Source organism: Pelobates fuscus, chromosome 7, assembly GCF_036172605.1.
Source record: "Pelobates fuscus isolate aPelFus1 chromosome 7, aPelFus1.pri, whole genome shotgun sequence".
Classification (NCBI taxonomy): domain Eukaryota; kingdom Metazoa; phylum Chordata; class Amphibia; order Anura; family Pelobatidae; genus Pelobates; species Pelobates fuscus.
This window is the reverse complement of record NC_086323.1, coordinates 123,006,911-123,026,498: the sequence shown is the minus strand read 5'-3', so window position 1 is coordinate 123,026,498 and position 19,588 is coordinate 123,006,911. Positions and strand designations below refer to the sequence as shown.

General features: G+C 43.8%; 1 protein-coding gene across 1 annotated transcript in view; it reads right to left on the bottom strand.

Annotated features, from left to right (window-relative positions):
• LOC134568169 (coagulation factor XIII B chain-like) overlaps nucleotides 1-19,588 on the bottom strand; it is a 150,864-nt gene that overhangs the window by 110,509 nt on the left and 20,767 nt on the right. Inside the window, exon 3 of the mRNA XM_063426526.1 lies at nucleotides 10,214-10,402. The gene's annotated coding sequence lies outside the window, so the exon portion shown is untranslated. The remainder of the gene's footprint in view (nucleotides 1-10,213; nucleotides 10,403-19,588) is intronic.

Sequence of the window (19,588 nt, the reverse complement as noted above, 5' to 3'; positions counted from 1 at the left end):
TCGTATATATCTTATTCTGCGTAAGGAAAAACACAACAACCTGTCGCCCCTTGTACCCCCCCTCCTTTCTTTATTATGTATCCCTCCCTATTCTTTATGTTTTACCTATTTTTGTCTTCTACTCTCCTGAAAATAAAAATCTTAAATCTTAAAAAAAAAGGAAATATAATCTAGCGGACATGTACTAATCATTTTGTTCCGAAATGTAATTATTTCTAAATTATTTTACCATAATATTTCAATTATGTCCTGGGCCCACAGAAAATGCATTGTTACAAGGGGGTGCAGTCTAATATTAAAAATACACGTGATGATACGTCCCTGGCATCTCTATCCCTGAAGATTGATCAGTTTAAGCCTAGTATAGCCTGTTGGACTCTTTGTATTAACCTGTACTTTTCCCGCTAGCAAACGAAGCGTCACTCCAATTCAGTTGGAAGCGATATGATCCTGACGTCTCTGTTACTGAAGTTGTAACAGTTCGGGCCTTGTATCGCCTGCACAAACTTCCACTAGCTCACCTGGCAAACTTCTACCCTGCACACTAGGACTCTGCTACTTGAGTCGCTAGTCCCCAGGATACACTGCAGAGTTGCTCTGGGTATTACAGGACATTCTATCTATAACAGAACCGCTTGCACCCCGACCGGGTACCTTCTGTTGATGGATGCTCCTAGTGCTTCCCGAGGACTCCAAACACTCTGCCCGACACCATAACCACTACAGACCCCACAAACCGCTGCAACTTGGTTGGGGTCTTGCCGCCTCCACCCACTCTGGACCCAAGACCAGGGCCCAGCTTCCAGTAGGTCAACCTCTCCGAATTCCAGAGAGCAGGAACAGGAACAAGCTCTTAGCAGAGCTTAGTGATTATACCCTGGGGAGTATAGTGATTATAGCAATCCCCAGAGTGTAGTCCTCCAATCCCCCAAACATGAGCCGAAACTTCATGAAGGTACAAGATGATCTGACTTTTAATGACCACATACTGGCTTTTATGCAAGTCCCCATGCAAGGGGACATCCCACAGGGTGGGACACAGTACAACCAATCATTTCCAGGAGAACCGTAAATACACCCAGCACAAACATACAATGCCTCTCCTCTGCCTGTGATATAATTACTGAACACAATGGGTTAATGTAATTTATCACAAGCAGGAAAAACACACTTTTTATACATACACTGTAACTTTAAAAAATATGCATCATATTCACATACATATTCAGAATCAGCATACTTTAAATATAAACATAACCAAAAATCATACAAATCCCTCCAGTACATAAAAAGTTAGACGGAAGTCCTTTATGACTGACCGCAAGCACATTTTCCTGCCCAAAACAGTTCCATAGATATGGGCTGTGCGGCCGGTCTATTTTATGCAGAAAAATTACTAAGTCCCATTCGAATGCACAAACGAGGCCGTTCGTGCATTTGGCTCAGTATAACAGCGAGTTCAAACTGCCGAACGGGACTTAGTCTCTGTAGCTGAAAACGGAGTGTAGGAGAAGGTAAGGGTCAGCGGTGTTCGTGAAAATGTGTAGCCGATTTCAGTTCCATGAATTTGGCTACACTTACTGCTGACCTCGTTCGAATGAACAAAGATGGCCACCGCCACGTGTTGGTTTGCAAGAACTGCGGCCACCCAGCGGTCGGTAATTTACCTACAGCAGGCTCCCAGCCTGGGAGGTAAATTGCCTGCACACTTCCACTTCTGGGTGGTCCGCCTGTGTGGTACTTGGTTCAGTAAGCCCCATTTACTGAACCAAGTGGGAGAAAGCCAGGAACAAAATATTTTAACCAAGTCTGGGGACACTGGGGACACCGTCTTAAAGGGGCATTGTCGCACAAAGTCTTAATATGTCCCCAGACGGTTCTTAAAGGGCCAGCATGGTCCAATACAAGTCCATAAGCCACAATGCAGTTCTTAAAGGGCCAGCAGCAGCACAATATAAATCCATTAGCCCACATAATGTTTGAAAAGGGCCATACAACCCAGGGCCATAGTCATGAGGCAGGCAATCAGCCTCCTTCAACAGCCAGGGGCAAAGGGCAGCTTGTCACTTAAAAATCCAGTGACAAAAGGCATTTCCTCACACTATCTAACTAAAAACCTGTAGCAGTACTTACCCTCTCCAGGGGCCAGCCGGGGTCCTCTCTTCTCGCCGTGCGCGGTCCTGCTCCTGCACGAGCCGTGCGCGGCTCGTCCGACGTGTTCAGGAAGGCGGGCAGTGACCGCAAGAAGCGGTCACGTGTCCCACCTGACACTAAGAGCGCGCCGTGTGTCTCGGGCACGCTCTTAAAGGGACAGTGGGAGACAAAATTAGAATCTGTCTCCCATTGGCCCCTGTCATGCTACGTTCCCCATACACTCATGTTTTGGGGGCGTGGATATGACAGGGGCCAATCAAAGTGAACACTAGGGTATTTATACTCACCTGTTTCCTTTGTACCTTGCCCTATCATGGTTTCTGTTCAGTTCCCTTTAGTGCTTGTATCGTTCAGTTGGTTTTTTGGTGCTTGACCTTGGCTTTGTTCCTGACTCCGCTTTCTCTTTATCCTTGCTTGTATCTCCACCGGTTTGCTCTCCTGTGTACCAGTCCCTGGCATGTTCTACTTTACGCTGTCTCTCCGCTCCCTTGACCTCGGCTTGTTCTGGACTCTGTATTTTCTTGTACTCGTCTAAGTCCGGCCATTCTAAGGTGTGGTAAGACGAATCCTGTTTTCTTGTCTCTTGACTATCTGAACTATTCCTGCGTGTTGGGGTATATTACCGTGACATTACGATAGGGCCATGGACCCCGCAGGTTTAGGACAACAGATGGCCACTCATGAGGCTAGATTTGCAGAACAGGATCACCGTATGGATCAAATGGCTCAAGCCATCCAGACACTTTTATCCAGAACAGCTCCGGTACCTGTACCTGCGCCTCCTGTAACCCCTGTACTAGACACAGCTAATATGCCTAATGCTTCAGCACATCTAACCCCACCACCTAGGTATGGAGGGGACGCTAAGACATGTAGGGGATTCCTTAATCAAGTGGAATTCCATTTCCCACTGATAGATCTAAGGTGGGTTTTCTTATGCACCAGCTTACTGATAAAGCACTTGAATGGGCAAATCCTATTTGGGAGGCTAATGGACCTATGGTACATGATTTCAATAGCTTCCTCACGGCTTTTCGTAGAACATTTGACACGACTAAAAGGTCAAAGAATGCCGCCAGGGCGTTAATGAGAATGAAGCAAGGATCTAAATCTGTAGCCGATTATGCTATTCAGTTCCTTACCCTTGCTACACAGGTAGATTGGACTAACAATGGGCTTACTACTGCGTTCATGGAAGGCCTATCAGAAACTATGTTGGATGAGGTAGCAGCTAAGGACCTTCCTGTACCCCTAGAGGACCTTATTGACTATCTCATCGATATAGATAACAGGATCCGTGACAGGTTATATACCAAGTCCAGGAATAGACGCTTTGTCCCCGTTAATCCTCCTAGAGTTGAGACTCCCGAGGGATCTAAAGGGTCAGAGGAGGAACCCATGCAGTTATGGGTTGCTAAACTTACTGACGCCGAAAAACTTTATAGGAGAAAGGAGGGACTTTGTCTCTATTGTGGTAGGAGGGGCCATATGAGACAAGAATGTCCTGTGCGTCCGGAAAACTATCGCACCTAAGACCGTATAGAGGACAGGCCTTGGGTGTGACATCAGAGTCCTCACATTTGCCTCTTAATAAATTGCTTCTCCCTGTTTCCCTGCACCTTGGTGGAAACTGCATAGCAGGGAATATACTAGCCCTGGTTGATTCCGGAGCGGCGGAAAACTTTATTGATTCCAGTTTTGTTAAGGAGAATAACATACCCACTAGAGAGAAGAAGACATCCTTGACCGTTGAGGCCATAGATGGTAGACCATTATGCTCTCCAGTTATCACACATGAAACTGTACCACTACATATGTCTACAGGGGTGTTACACTCTGAAACCATTCAGTTTCAGATCATTACTTCTCCTTCCTCTCACCTCGTGTTAGGGTATCCTTGGTTGCGTACTCATAATCCCACTATTGACTGGGAGCCAGGACAAATAGTATCTTGGAGTGATGCTTGCCAAGAGTCTTGTATTGTTAAAATCACCCCTTTGAATTCTACTAATATTCCTCCCGTGTCTACTGTTATACCCCCTCAGTACTTGTCTCTTAAATCTGTTTTTGATAAAAGGGAGGCTGAAAAGTTGCCACCTCACAGACCTTACTACTGCGCTATTAATTTACTACCTGGTACTATGCCTCCCAAAGGGAGAATATATCCTTTGTCTCCTCAGGAGAATCTTGTTATGGAGAAATATATTAAGGAAAATATACAAAAGGGAATTATAAGAAGATCCTCTTCCCCGGCAGGGTCTGGTTTCTTCTTTGTATCCAAAAAAGATGGCGAATTAAGGCCTTGTATTGACTATAGGGGCCTAAATAAAATCACAGTCAAAAATGCGTACCCCATACCTTTGATCACGGAACTATTTGATAGGCTTAAACATGCCACGGTTTGTACTAAATTGGACCTTAGGGGTGCTTACAATCTCATACGTATAAAAAAGGATCACGGATGGAAGACCGCATTCAATACCAGGAGTGGTCATTACGAATATACTGTGATGCCCTTTGGTCTTTGTAACGTCCCAGCAGTTTTTCAAGAATTTATTAATGATGTCCTACGTCAGTACATACACACATTCGTAATAGTATACTTGGACGACATATTAATTTATTCAACTGATTTACAAACTCATCACATGCATGTTAAATTAGTGTTGAGGACTCTTCTTGTTAACGGTCTATATTGTAAACTCGAAAAATGTTCATTTGATCAATCAGAAGTCCAATTCTTGGGTTATATAATCTCTGCTAAGGGTTTTCGTATGGATCCCAAGAAACTTTCTGCCATCATGGAATGGCCTCTACCTCAGGGTTTGAAAGCCATTCAGCGTTTTCTGGGTTTTTCTAATTATTATAGGCGCTTTATTAAGGGTTTTCTGCCATTGTAGCACCTATAACCAGAATGACCAAAAAGGATGGCAATACTCATGTCTGGAAACCAGAAGCACTTGAGGCCTTTGAATTCCTGAAAGCTTCATTTGCTTCTGCCCCTATTTTACAGCATCCTGTCCCTTCCCTACCATTTATTCTTGAAGTTGATGCTTCTGATATTGGGGTAGGTGCTGTCTTGTCTCAAAGAGATTCACCTGAAAAGCCGTTGCACCTTTGTGGCTTCTTTTCCAGACAAATGTCCAAAGCAGAAAATAATTAGGATGTAGGCAATCGCAAACTCCTTGCTATCATTTTGGCACTCAAGGAATGGAGACATCTACTAGAAGGTACTAGGGATCCCATCCTCATTTTTACGGATCACAAAAACCTCTCCTACCTTAGTGAAGCTAAAAGATTGTCTTCTAGGCAGGCCAGGTGGTCTCTGTTTTTGTCTCGTTTCAATTACATAATCACATACAGACCAGGTGATCGTAACACTAAAGCAGACGCTCTGTCCAGACAATTCGAAACTGCTGACAATCAAGAAATTGATGTTACCCCTGTCATTCCCCCCGTGTCAGGATTCAAACCTGGGAACATGGCAGTTCTGGTGCTTTGTGTTACCTCTGAGCCATATCTCCGCTTTACTGTTACCTGTATCTAGCCCTGTCTAGTATCTAGCACTGGAAGCTGGACATACGTTGGAACTACTCCTGCCACTCATGTTACACCTGAGCCTGATGTCTCATTAGCCAGATATATAACACTGCCTCTCCCAGAAGGCAGTGTCCGTTCCTTGACTCTGGTGATCTTTCTGCTGTTTCGTGTTCTCCAGTTTATTATTGACCTCTGGCTTGTTACTCCGAATATCCTGACTTCTGGCTTCCTCTGACCCTTGGCTTCCCACGACCATTCTCCTGGTTTATTTGTTCCTGTACCGCGATTTGGATTTACCCTGCACAGCCCCCGTGCACCGACTCACAGGTCAGGTGAATTCTTGCCTGACCGCCTTGGCCTGTGTTTTCTTGCAAGGGTGAGCATATTTCTCTGCCTGCCGGACTCCCAACCCAGGTAAGCCGTGACACCCCGACAGAATAATTGCTACTACTGTTCTATCAATTTCTTCTTCCCTCTTACAAGCTATACAGGCTAAACAAAACATAGCACCTGGAGAGAGGCCTGCTGATAAACTGTTCGTTGATATCCCCGAGAGACGGGACATTATGTCATTGTATCATGACACAAAAACTGCTGGACACCCTGGTATTTCTAAAACGTTATCAGCAGTTTCTAGATATTTCTGGTGGGCTTCCTTACGCAAGGACGTCACCGATTACGTAAATGCTTGTACTACTTGTGCCAGTATGAAGTCCTCCCACAGAGTTCCTTGTGGGTTGTTGCATCCGTTGCCCATACCCGAGAGGCCTTGGTCCAATCTATCCATGGATTTTATTGTTGAATTACCCCCTTCGAATGGTAAAACTGTCATCCTGATGATAGTGGATCGTTTTTCTAAGATGGCTCATTTTGTGTCTCTTTTTGCCCTCGTCCAAGGAACTTGCCTCTGTCTTCGCCAGGGAGGTGTTTCGGTTGCATGGTATTCCTACTTCGATCGTGTCCGATAGGGGTAGCCAGTTTATTTCCAGATTCTGGAAAGAATTTCCAGTCTAATGGAGCTGCTGAACGTGCCAACCAATCTCTAGAGCAGTATCTTCATTGTTTCGTATCCCACCATCAGAACAATTGGGCTGACCTTCTTCCTTGGCTGAGTTTGCTCGTAATAACGCTGCTCATGAATCCTCCAGTAAAAGCCCTTTTTACGTTATTTATGGCCAGCATCCCGTGGTTCTTCCAGCTGCATTCTAGTTACAGGGCATGCTAGCTCTGGATGAACATTTGGCTGGTTTACGTAATACTTGGGAGCAGGTTCAGTGTTCTTTGGTGGAGTCCGCTGCTCGCCAGAAGGTTCAGGCAGACAAGCATCGCAGGGCGGCTCCTTCCTATGCCGTGGGGGACCGGGTTTGGCTTTCTACTCGCAATATTCGCGTGCCTTCTATGAAGTTGGCTCCTCGTTTTATTGGTCCTTTTCGTATCTTGCATGTGGTTAATCCTGTTTCGTATGCCTTGGATCTTCCTAGGAATCAACGCATTCCTAATGTATTTCATACCTCCTTGTTAAAACCCCTCCTGTGCAACCGTTATACCCGGCATGTTCCTCCTCCCCCTCCAGTTTCTGTGGAAGGCCATGAGGAATTTAAAGTGGCTGCTATACTCGACTCTCGTTTTCTTCGGGGTCGCCTCCAATATCTGGTACATTGGAAGGGCTATGGGCCTGAGGAACGCAGTTGGATTTCCGTTGACGCCGTTCACGCTCCTCGCCTTGTGCGTTCTTTCCACTCTCGCTTTCCTGCTAAGCCTGCTCCTCCCCGCCCGGTGGGCGTGTCTTCAGGGGGGGGTACTGTAGCAGTACTTACCCTCTCCAGGGTCCGGCCCGGGTCCTCTCTTCTTGCCGCGCGCGGTCCTGCTCCTGCACGAGCCGCGCGCGGCTCGTCCGACGTGTTCAGGAAGGCGGGCAGTGACTGCGAGAAGCGGTCACGTGTCCCGCCTGACACTAAGAGCGCGCCGTGTGTCTCGGGCGCGCTCTTAAAGGGACAGTGGGAGACAAAATTAGAATCTGTCTCCCATTGGCCCCTGTCATGCCACGTTCCCCATACACTCACGTTTTGGGGGCGTGGATATGACAGGGGCCAATCAAAGTGAACACTAGGGTATTTATACTCACCTGTTTCCTTTGTACCTTGCCCTATCGTGGTTTCTGTTCATTTCCTTTTAGTGCTTGTATCGTTCAGTTGGTTTTTTGGTGCTTGACCTTGGCTTTGTTCCTGACTCCGCTTTCTCTTTATCCTTGCTTGTATCTCCGCCGGTTTGCTCTCCTGTGTACCAGTCCCTGGCTTGTTCTACTTTACGCTGTCTCTCCGTTCCCTTGACCTCGGCTTGTTCTGTACTCTGTCTTTTCTTGTACTCGTCTAAGTCCGGCCATTCTAAGGTCCGGTAAGACGAATCCTGTTTTCTTGTCTCTTGACTATCTGAACTATTCCTGCGTGTTGGGGTATATTACCGTGACAAAACCACTAGTGATTCTCCTATGAGTGATCGCACTATAGCAGACTGTAGATAGTTACAACAAAGAAAGAGACTAGATAGTTTCTTCTTCATGTAAAAGTGAACTCCAATTAACTGATTTATTGTCTGAGCACACAGCTTTTTCTACATTTACAGTCATGACACTTGTTTGCATAATACAAGGAGTATGCAAATACCGTAAACACAGTGGGGAAATGGTCAGAGCCAGCTCTTGCAATTCCATAGGTCTCCTTGACCATCTTACTTTAAGCTTACAATCGGCAATATTGTCATATTGTTGACTCAGTCCCATGTTGACAGGGATCTCTTACAGGATTTTAGACTGTAGAAAGATTTGAGTGTGTCTTTGAGGTTATTCTATAATTGTGTTGCTCTGTAGGAGGATGAGGATTGCGCTACTTTCTTTTTGTAATGTGGTATACTAAAGTTCAGGTACTGGGTCAGAGTATATAGGAGGCGGAAATGGCGGTGGAGAGCATTCTACTCAGGTAGGGTGGGAGCTTCCCAAAAAAGCTCTTAAATACAAGGTTGGAAAGATGGAGGGCGCATTTCGATTCCAGCGAAAGCTAGTTTAGCTCTTTTAGAATGTCACAATGGTGGGTCATGTAATTACATTGTAGCACAACGCATCAGAATGAGTTATACAACACAGTACGTTTATGAAGGTGGGTTTGCGGCGCCAGTGCATAAACTACATCCCTATGTTCAATGACAATGAGCATTAGCATTTATTGTACAATCTGTTTTCTTACCATGGGGCTTAGGCAGGATTTGTTTCTGTATAGGGCACATAGTTTTGAATAAAGTTTTGATTTGAACTAATTTGACAGTCTAGAAGTTTAAAAAAAAATGAAACAAACTTAAAACAAATGAATTTGGAACGAAGTCAAACATATTTTTGGTCCATTTATTTTCATAAGAATAGCAGATTAGAGAGCTATCTACTAAGCAACTGTAAAAGCAAAATAAGAAAAGGGGCTTGTGGCAAACCTAGCCACTTCTGGAAAATTAGAGTGACTGTAACTGTAACTGTTTCTATGCTCGTTTTATATGCAGTATGTGGCATTCGTCTGAATTTTATATCAGTTATGTATTTTTATGTAAAACTGTATATTTTGCTGTACGGAGAGTGTGGCAAACCTAGCCACTTACAGAATGTAATTGTATATCCCAGCTATGTAAAAAGGGGTCTGTTAGCTACATAGCAGTAATATTGTGTCAGTTATGGATTGTAATGTACAAACTGTATTTTGCTGTACTAGGAGATAATCTCATTGACAATACATTCTTGGGTGCTTATCGCTCTAGTACAGCAGTGTCTGATGGGAAATCAGCTTGTGAGCTCAGTCCTTCATGTAGTCCACTGCTGTACAGGCCCTGCAGTGTGACTTGAGAAACCCCTTGCATTTGTAACCGCATAAATGCTGTGACCTATGATTTAAAAAAAGGACAGTTGGCTCCCAGACTATGTGTCGTCTAGTCCTTGGGGAAGAGGGATTATTATTACGCTGCCTGTGTTTTACCGTCTTTATACTGACTACCAGAGGAGATACCGTAGATTATACTGCTACTCCGCTACAGGGCTTTTTCTTAATTTTGATCAGTTGGCTGTACAATAGATAGCTCCCTAACTTTGTATCTTTAGACCAAATTGCCATAATTAAGTGTACCAAATTAGGGACTTGTCTATTAAGCAACTGAAAGCAAAATTAAGAAAATAGCTTTGGCAGCTGCTTAGTATATAACTGTAATAAGCCTAATTTGGTATCCTTATCTGGAATTACCAAATTAGAGAGAAATTTTATAAACAACTGAATGATAAGAACAAGCTCTTTCATTTTAATAGTTCAGCTGTATTTAATACATTGCTGCCTACTTGGTTACCCTTATGTAGGATATCAAGTATATAAAGTAGTATGCTGATGAGAAAAGGGGGGTCCGGTTTACATATTTTTTCATTAAAAAAAAAAAAAAAAAATTCTTCTAGTTTACAAAACTTTAACTGAGATATTTATCTATTGCAGACACCTACGTCGACAAACAGGTATAGATTTCCATTGTGTCTCTTCACAAATTGCTTCAGATTTATCATTTGTTTTTTTCTCAAAAGCATATCCATTGTAGCATCTATATCGCACTTTATCACCAGATGCATATTGATTCTTTTTATTACCGGTAAGCACTCCATTTTCAATTTCAGGTGGTGGTGAACACGCGATATCTAGGAAATAAAGAATAGTGATAATTGTTGGTTAATACATTTGTATTTGGGTTTTTTTTTTAGAACCATTCTGCTGAAATCTAAAATGTAACTTATTACAACAGTTGGTTATCAAAAAGATTATTTTTCTCAGGTTGCACACATTTCCCCTAGTAAATATTTACAAAGACAAAAAAAAAAAACATCTAATCTTGTATTTGCACTGCTTATCTGCTTGTAGACAAATAGAATATCATATACAGTATGCTTTCGGTTAGGTGCCCGATTTGCAGGGAATAATCTTGGGACCTGACTTGCACAGATACCATGTACCCCAGATGGCCAACACCTTGCAGAGGCCCCTCTTTAGAACAGATGATTGGCTTCCCATGATACAATTAAATATTTTATCTTTTTACTCTATAAAAGAGTCCTATGTGTGGTACTATCTATACTAATAGTAACAGTAATCCCAAAGCAATATCTAATGTTACATTATTTTTCAATAACTATATATTACCAGTACTATTTTCTACAGACCTATGTGTGTCATTGTCTCTAGCTGTTGATTAAGTATCTGTTTAAGGGAGACATGTCTAACTTCTTCAGACATGTGGTAACTTGACTTTTCTATGTTCACCCCCTTCATATGTAGTCAGAATAATTATACATTTTATTACTAACTTGTCATGCATATTTTTTATTTGTCAATTTTCATACATGAGAAATACATAACATCCGCGATGGCGGAGGGGGTACAGAAAAGAAAAAGGGAAAGGGAAGGGGGGACAACGATATATATCGCATCGATTTTTGTACAGAGGTAAATTCAAACAGATTTACATAATTACAATTATAGGTACATTTGTTTGGTTAGCATGACAAGTTAGTAATAAAATGAATAATTATTCTGACTACATATGAAGGGGGTGAACATAGAAAAGTCAAGTTACCACATGTCTGAAGAAGTTAGACATGTCTCCCTTAAACAGATACTTAAATCGAGACATATGACATTTTTATTTGTTAATACCCATATAACGTTGTATGCGTTAACCGCAATGCATTCAGTCCTAACTAGGTATTAGGGGAGATGAGGGAGAGGGGGTGAAGGGGGTAGCAGCATCTTTCAAGCTTGTAACCTCTACGTCATCCATGGAGTTGTTAATAGCCTTAATAGCCTTGTGCCCTATTAATGTTGCTAAATGCTGGTGGTTATTGTGTGTGGGTGTTATTTACTATTATTACTGTTTTTTTTTATTTTTCAATTTCGTGTTTCTCCTTGTCTATATTCCACCCATCTATGCCAGCGTGTCGCATGTTTGGCTTGGTTATCTATTAGTCGGCTTGCCATGCATTCATATGTGTAGGTTGAATCTAGCCTACTCAGAATCTCTGGCAAAGTGGGCGCTTGTGTAGATTTCCATTTATGGGCTATTGCGGTTTTGGCTGCTATCAGGCAGTGGATCGCTAAATATAGTTCATCATCAGGGAGGGTGTCCGTGAAGATGTGGAGCAAAAAGCATTCAGGGCTCGTTTGTATCTCGATCCCTAGATTATTGCATAGAAGCGACGCTATGTCGCGCCACATTGTGGTGATTTGTGGGCATGTCCAGAAGATGTGGTAGATACCTTCCTGATTCAGGCATCTCCGACACACATTTTTTGTCCCTGGGTAGATATGAGCTAGCTTGGTGGGAACCAAGTACCAGCGCATAATTAATTTGCAATAAGATTCCCAGTGGGTGAGACTACGGGTGGCCTGCTTTGTTTTCTTTTGGGCACGGTTCCATATTTCTGTCGAAAAACATTTGCCCATATCTAATTCCCATTTAGCCATGTAGGGTGGCTTGAATTGCGCGTTCTGGAAAAGCAGTGTGTTGTAACAAAGAAAGGAGGAAAAAGGCTGCGCCAAAAATGACCTAAAAATACAGTGAAATAAGTCCCATAAAAAGTGAAAGAATAATAAAATAAAAAGTAAAAAGTGCTTATTTTAAAAAAAAATTGTCAATGTTTGTTGCACTGGTTGTACTGGTAGAGTGTTCTACTGGTAGAGTGTTCTCTCTTCTTATGATGCTTTGGATCCTCCCGTGATATGTAAAATATAAAAGGGAAAAGGACCAATTGTGCAGGTTGTGGGGTACGTAGTAGATAAAAAATAAAATGTAAAGAACTCACATTTGCATGAGCTATAACCAGCTCAAGGGGAATAGACGTTCTGCAGTATAATCCCTGCTAGTAGGATATCACGGAATTCTGGTCCACTTTGGGTCTGGTGCTGTCCAATTCTCAGGAGAAGGGAGAGAAATATATAGACAAACGATAGTGCTCTCCGAAGATAAAATGTGGTATAGATGCAAAACAAAGTAAATATACTCACAGTATAAAGTGCAGATGACACTGCACTTGAGATATGGCGTGGGTGGTATAATCCCCACCTTAGGATATATAAAATAGCCAGGAAAGGAAAAAATATAAAATAGAAGTGATAAAAATATATAATAAAAAATATGAATGGCACAAATATAAAGCCAAACGTAATTTATTATTAAAAGTATATAATAAAATCCATTAACGCGTTTCACCACTTGGGTTTTATCAAAATGGAAAAAATGGATTCCATTTTGATAAAACCCAAGTGGTGAAACGCGTTAATGGATTTTATTATATACTTTTAATAATAAATTACGTTTGGCTTTATATTTGTGCCATTCATATTTTTTATTATATATTTTTATCACTTCTATTTTATATTTTTTCCTTTCCTGGCTATTTTATATATCCTAAGGTGGGGATTATACCACCCACGCCATATCTCAAGTGCAGTGTCATCTGCACTTTATACTGTGAGTATATTTACTTTGTTTTGCATCTATACCACATTTTATCTTCGGAGAGCACTATCGTTTGTCTATATATTTCTCTCCCTTCTCCTGAGAATTGGACAGCACCAGACCCAAAGTGGACCAGAATTCCGTGATATCCTACTAGCAGGGATTATACTGCAGAACGTCTATTCCCCTTGAGCTGGTTATAGCTCATGCAAATGTGAGTTCTTTACATTTTATTTTTTATCTACTACGTACCCCACAACCTGCACAATTGGTCCTTTTCCCTTTTATATTTTACATATCACGGGAGGATCCAAAGCATCATAAGAAGAGAGAACACTCTACCAGTAGAACACTCTACCAGTACAACCAGTGCAACAAACATTGACAATTTTTTTTTAAAATAAGCACTTTTTACTTTTTATTTTATTATTCTTTCACTTTTTATGGGACTTATTTCACTGTATTTTTAGGTCATTTTTGGCGCAGCCTTTTTCCTCCTTTTACCTGTACATCCTTATCCCAGAGGGTTAGAGGGTGACCCTCTGTTAGGTTGCTGCCTTTTTTATATATTATTAGCGCTAACCTACTCCCCACTTTTTTTGTTGTAACAAAGAGACAGTGCCTTAGCTTTCGGCAATTTCCCCATGCATTTTTGGATGAACGGCGGCAGCAATGCGGGTTCCCCAAGCCGTAGTAGTTTAACAAATAAAAATAAAGGCTTGCAAAATACCTTTTTGTTTCCACACAGTTTCAGTAGTCTTTTTTGACTCACAGTCTCTCTGTCTCCGCCCCAGCTCTTCACAGGAGAAAGTGATTTCACTCTGCATAGGGGTTATGTAGCTCCCTAATTGATGTACTAGAGCAACCTGATTTTTAACCCCCTCTGGTCAGGGAACACTGAAAGTGCCATTCTAAGGCTAATATAGCAGTGTTCCCTTACACTGCCACAACACACACACACACACACACACATACACGCACATATAAATTTAATACATAACAGGTAATAAATATATTCAACCATGACAGATGCATTCTGTATTGAGGTATATTGCCATAGATCTCTTAAAGATTTTAGATTGAATGAAGATTTGACTGTGTCCCTGAGGTTATTCTATAATTGCGGTGCTCTGTAGGAAAAGGAGGATCGAGCCACCTGATTTTTGTATTGCGGTATGCTAAATATCGTGCTAGTACTGGATCTGAGGTTATAGTAGGAAGGAACAGCCGGGGAGAGCATTCTACTCAGGTAGGGTGGGAGCTCCCCAGAAATGCTCTTATGCATAAGGCTGGAAAGATGAAGAGCGCGTTGGGATTCCAGCGATAGACAGTTTAGCTCTTTTAGCATGACACAGTGGTGGGTAAAGTAATTACATTCTAGTACAAAGCGGCAGAACAAATTATATAACATATTGAGTTGATTAAGGTGGGTTTGCAGTGCGGGTGCATACACTATATCTCCATAATCAATGACTGTCAAAAGCCCTGGCATAATCAAGGAAAATAGCTCCACTTAAGTCTCCTTGTTCCATGTCAAATTGGATGTCATTGCAAACTTTTAAGAGGGCAGTCGAAGTTGAGTGATTTGGAAGAAAGCCTTATTGATCAGGGGTCAGATAATTTGATCATTGATAATATTCACATAGTTGCGTATGGATGCATTTTTTCCAAGATTTAAGACAATGCGGGGAGTAATGATATCAATCAGGCGATAGTTAGATACCAAAGTATTGTCTCCCTTCGGAGACTGGGCCGCAGGGCAGTATTCCAACATGATAACGACCCCAAACACCTCCAAGACGACCACCTGCCTTGCTAAAGAAGCTGAAGGTAAAGGCTGGCCAAGCATGTCTCCAGACCTAAACCCTATTAAGCATCTGTGGGGCATCTTCAAATGGAAGGTGGGGGAGCGCAAGGTCTCCGTGATGTTGTCATGGAGGAGTGAAAGAGGACTCCAGTGGCAACCTGTGAAGCTCTGGTGAACTCCATGCCCATGAAGGTTTTGTCAGTGCTGGAAAATAATGGTGGCCACACAAATTATTGACACTTTGGGCCCAATTTGGACATTTCCACTTAGGGGTGTACTCACTTTTGTTGCCAATAGTTTAGACATTAATGGCTGTGTGTTGAGTTATTTTGAGGGGGCAGCAAATTTACACTGTTATACAGGCTGTACACTTACTATTTTACATTGTAGCAGAGAGTAATTTCTTCAGTGTTGGCACATGAAAAGATATAATAAAATATTTACAAAAATGTAATGGGTGTTCTCACTTTTGTGAGATACTGTATATATATATTTGTGTAAGGGGCAAATAGCCGTATATGGAGTAAGGATACAGCATAAGCGTAGGATAGTATAAAGGGAGCAAGTCGGTTGTGGTGTGCCGAGACCGACGATACGGTTGGCCTGTAAATAAAGAGGGCCCACCAAGGAGTAAGAAAGTAAAGTAAATGGAAAGAAAAGAGAAAGTGTTGAAATGAGGAGTGGGTGGGAGGGTCATTCTGATGCTGACCTCAAGCGATATGAGTCAGGTAAGGGGTGTCCCTTATATAGGGGAGTGAATTAATTTAAGCCCCTCCCACAAATACAGACCAAACGGCCTTAATACATATATATATATATATTTATAACAACAACAGCTCCTTGATAAGCACACAATGCAACCCCAATACACATACACTCACAATGCAGCGCCTAGATGCACATGTTAACGCTTTACTGACCCTCTCAGCACACACACACACAATCTCAAAGGCTCCTATACATGAGCACGTGCTCACACTACAGCCCCTAGTTACACATAGTACCTGTTGACCATATTCTTCTTCAAACTTTTCAATCACTCGGCCTCTGTGACACTGTCCTCTCTTGATTTTCCTCCTATCTCTCCCAACGCTCATTCAGTGTCTCCTTTTCTAATACCTCCTCCTTTCGTCCTGTCTCTGTTGGGAGTCCCCCAAGGCTCTGTACTAGGTCACCTTCTATATTATCTTTATACTGCCTCTCTTGGCAAACTTATTACCTCATTTGGATTCCAATACCACCTGTACACTGATGCCACTCAGATATACGCCTCCTCCCCGGACCTCTCCCCTGCTGTCCTGTAATGTGTCACTGCTTGCCTTTTTCTTCCATCTCTGACTGGATGTCCTCCCGATTTTTGAAACTCAATTTCTCTAAAACTGAACTCCTTGTCTCTCCTCCTCCTAATTTCTTCAAGTTTCCTCCTAATACGGATCCCCCTTCAAGTGAGTGGTACCCACATCAGTCCATCCTTGCAAGTGCGCTGTCTTGACGTTATACTTGATTCTGGTCACACATTTGAGCCTCACATCTGGTCTCTTACCAAATCCTGTAGATTCCACCTTAAAAACATAGCCCGCAACCGCCTGTTTCTTACGCAAGATGCTACTAAGGAGCTTGTCCATGCTCTAGCAATCTCTCGCATGGATTATTGCAACTCTCTCCTAATCAGGGCCGGCAATACCTGTAAGGCGGACTAGGCAGGAAGGGGTGCCCCCAGGAGAGCCGCCCCCCTCATGCTGCAGCCGCCCGAGTGCTCTGTAGAGAGCCTCAGGCGGTTGCAGCTTTGCCCGGGCTGGTGCGTCCATGAGGGCGCACCGCCCGGGCGCAGCATGAGGAGAGGAGCAGACAGGAGGGAAGCGTTCAGCGCTCCCTCCTGTCACTCCCTCACTGTAGCGTGGCCGAGCCCTGTATGGTCTGCGGGTACAGGCAGCCTCTGTCTCCTGTACCCGGCCGGACTAACAGGAGGTGCACACTGAGTTTTCACTTCCTTTTAGTCCGGCCGGGTACAGGAAACAAAAGCTCCCTGTACCCGAGGACCATACAGGGCTCGGCCACGCTACAACAGAGGTAGGGGAGGGTGGGGGGATAAATGGAAAGGGAGGGGGGGTAAATGGAAACGGAGGGGGGGCAATAAATAGAAAGGGGGGGGTAATAAATTGACAGGGAGGGTGGGGAGATAAATGGAAAGGGGGTAATAAATTGACACGGGGGGTAATAAATTGACAGGGGGGGAATAAATTGACAGGGAGGGTGGGGGGAATAAATTGAAAGGGAGGGTGGGGGGGAATAAATTGAAAGGGAGGGTGGGGGGAATAAATTGACAGGGAGGGTGGGGGGAATAAATTGAAAGGGAGGGGGAATAAATTGAAAGGGAGGGGAAAGAAATTGACAGGGTGGGGGGAAAGAAATTGACAGGGTGGGGGGGAAAGAAATTGACAGGGTGGGGGGAAAGAAATTGACAGGGTGGGGGGAAAGAAATTGACAGGGAGGGGAATTGACGGGGTTGGGAGGGAGAATGAGAGTGGGGAGGGGAGAAGAGGGACAAGCAGAGGAGAAGAGAGTGACAAGGGAGGGAGAGGGGGAGAAGAGAGTGACAAGGGAGGGGGGAGAGATTGACATCCATCACACACACACAATGCACCCCTTACACACAAAGACAATGCACCCCTTGCACACAGAAAAACACACAATGCATTACACACAGAGACACACACACACAAGCAATGCAACCCTTACACACAATGAATTCCTTACACACACTCAATGCACCCCTTACACACACTCAATGCACCCCTTACAGATGCACACACTGCATCCCGTACATACACAGAAACACACCTTGCAGCCCTTACACATACAAACACAGATTCACACAATGCATTCCTTACACACATATCAGGGCATCCCCTACTCCACCTCCTGTGAACAAACTCATTGGTGGAACATGAAGGTGGACCCTGGGACCCAGACCTTGAGCTGTGTAAAGGGCGTTAAAAAAATGGAGCTGCTTCCCGTTCTCCCAGAACATTGATTTTTGTGACCACAGTTACAAACCGCCTCCAGAGAGCCTGTTCTACACCAGACCAGTGGAGCCAGACTGCAGCTAGAGCCCATCATCATCCTCATCTGGTTGTAAGTAGGCGATCTAGTATATTATTCATGGCACTAATCTCTAATTTACCTCACATTAAAGGGACACTATAGTCCCCAGAACCACTGCAGCTTAATGTAGTGGTTCTGGTGTCTATAGCCTGTCCCTGCAGGCCTTTTAATGTAAGCACGGCGGCACTGCAGCACTTGCGTTAGTTAACATGGCAGATCATATGGGTGGGGCATTGTGATGTCATATGGGGGGGGGGGCGGCAAACTTTACTTTTGCCTAGGGCGGCAAAAATCCTTGCACCGGCCCTGCTCCTAATGGGTCTTCCCACAAGTTGCATTGTCCCGCTACAGTCTGTAATGAATGCTGCAGCTAGACTGTTTCCTCTTCTGTCACTCCTCTCACACCAATCCCCTCTGTCAGTCCTTACATTGGCTTCCTGTTGTCAAGGTTAATACTCCCCAGCACGCAAACCAGTGAACAATAAAGGCAAGCACAGTTAGACATATTACCGGGCCTTAGAAAGTATATATAGGAGAAGAATAGTCGGACAAGCCAAGGTCAGGATTAGAGAGGTACGAGCAAGCGAGAAACAGAGCCAAGGGTCAAGGGAGACAGAAACGGGAATAACCAAATAACAAGCCAAAGTCAGAAACCAGAAAAAAACAAGTAATCAGAACGCAGTCTCGGGCTAAAATAAACCACGGCAGGGCAAGGAAGTGATGTCAGAAGGGGGTTTAAATAGGACAAGGTGGAATCTGATAGGTTTAGACAGAAATGAGGCAGAATATAAATTGATAGTGGTAATAGGCTACCATCACTTTAAATGCAAGAGTAACGTCTACCCGTGTTGGCTACCTGCGTGCACACGCCCTCAGACGCGTTCCCAGGCGTGCGCACGAACCTGGAGGCGTGCACGCGCAACGCTGGCCCGAGATCCGCACCGCTCGGCAGGAGAGGATAGATGGCAGGACCGGGACGGCGCGGGAATGCCTACTGGAGGAACACCAGAAGGGCGAGAAGGAAACCAAGCATGGAATGCACGAAGAAGTCGGGGCGTATGGACTTCAGAAGCAGAAAATCACGAGTGCTCTTCGGGCCCATAACCCCTCCAATGGACTAGGTATTGAAGCCACCCACGGGAGAAATGGGAGTCGACAATATGTTGTATCTCGTACTCCTCCTGACCATGCACTAAAACAGGAGGAGGACGAGACTGAGAACGGGAATGACTATTGCAAACAAGTGGTTTCAGGAGGGATGTATGGAAGACGTTGGGTACACGGACGCTTTTGGGCAAATCCAAGGCATAGGACAGAGGATTGACCCTCCGCAAAACCTTGTAAGGTCCGATGAATTTAGGAGCCAATTTCATAGAGGGAACACGCAAACGCAAGTTGCGCGTAGACAACCAGACCCTATCGCCAGCAACATAAGAAGGTGCCGCCCTATGGTGCCTATCA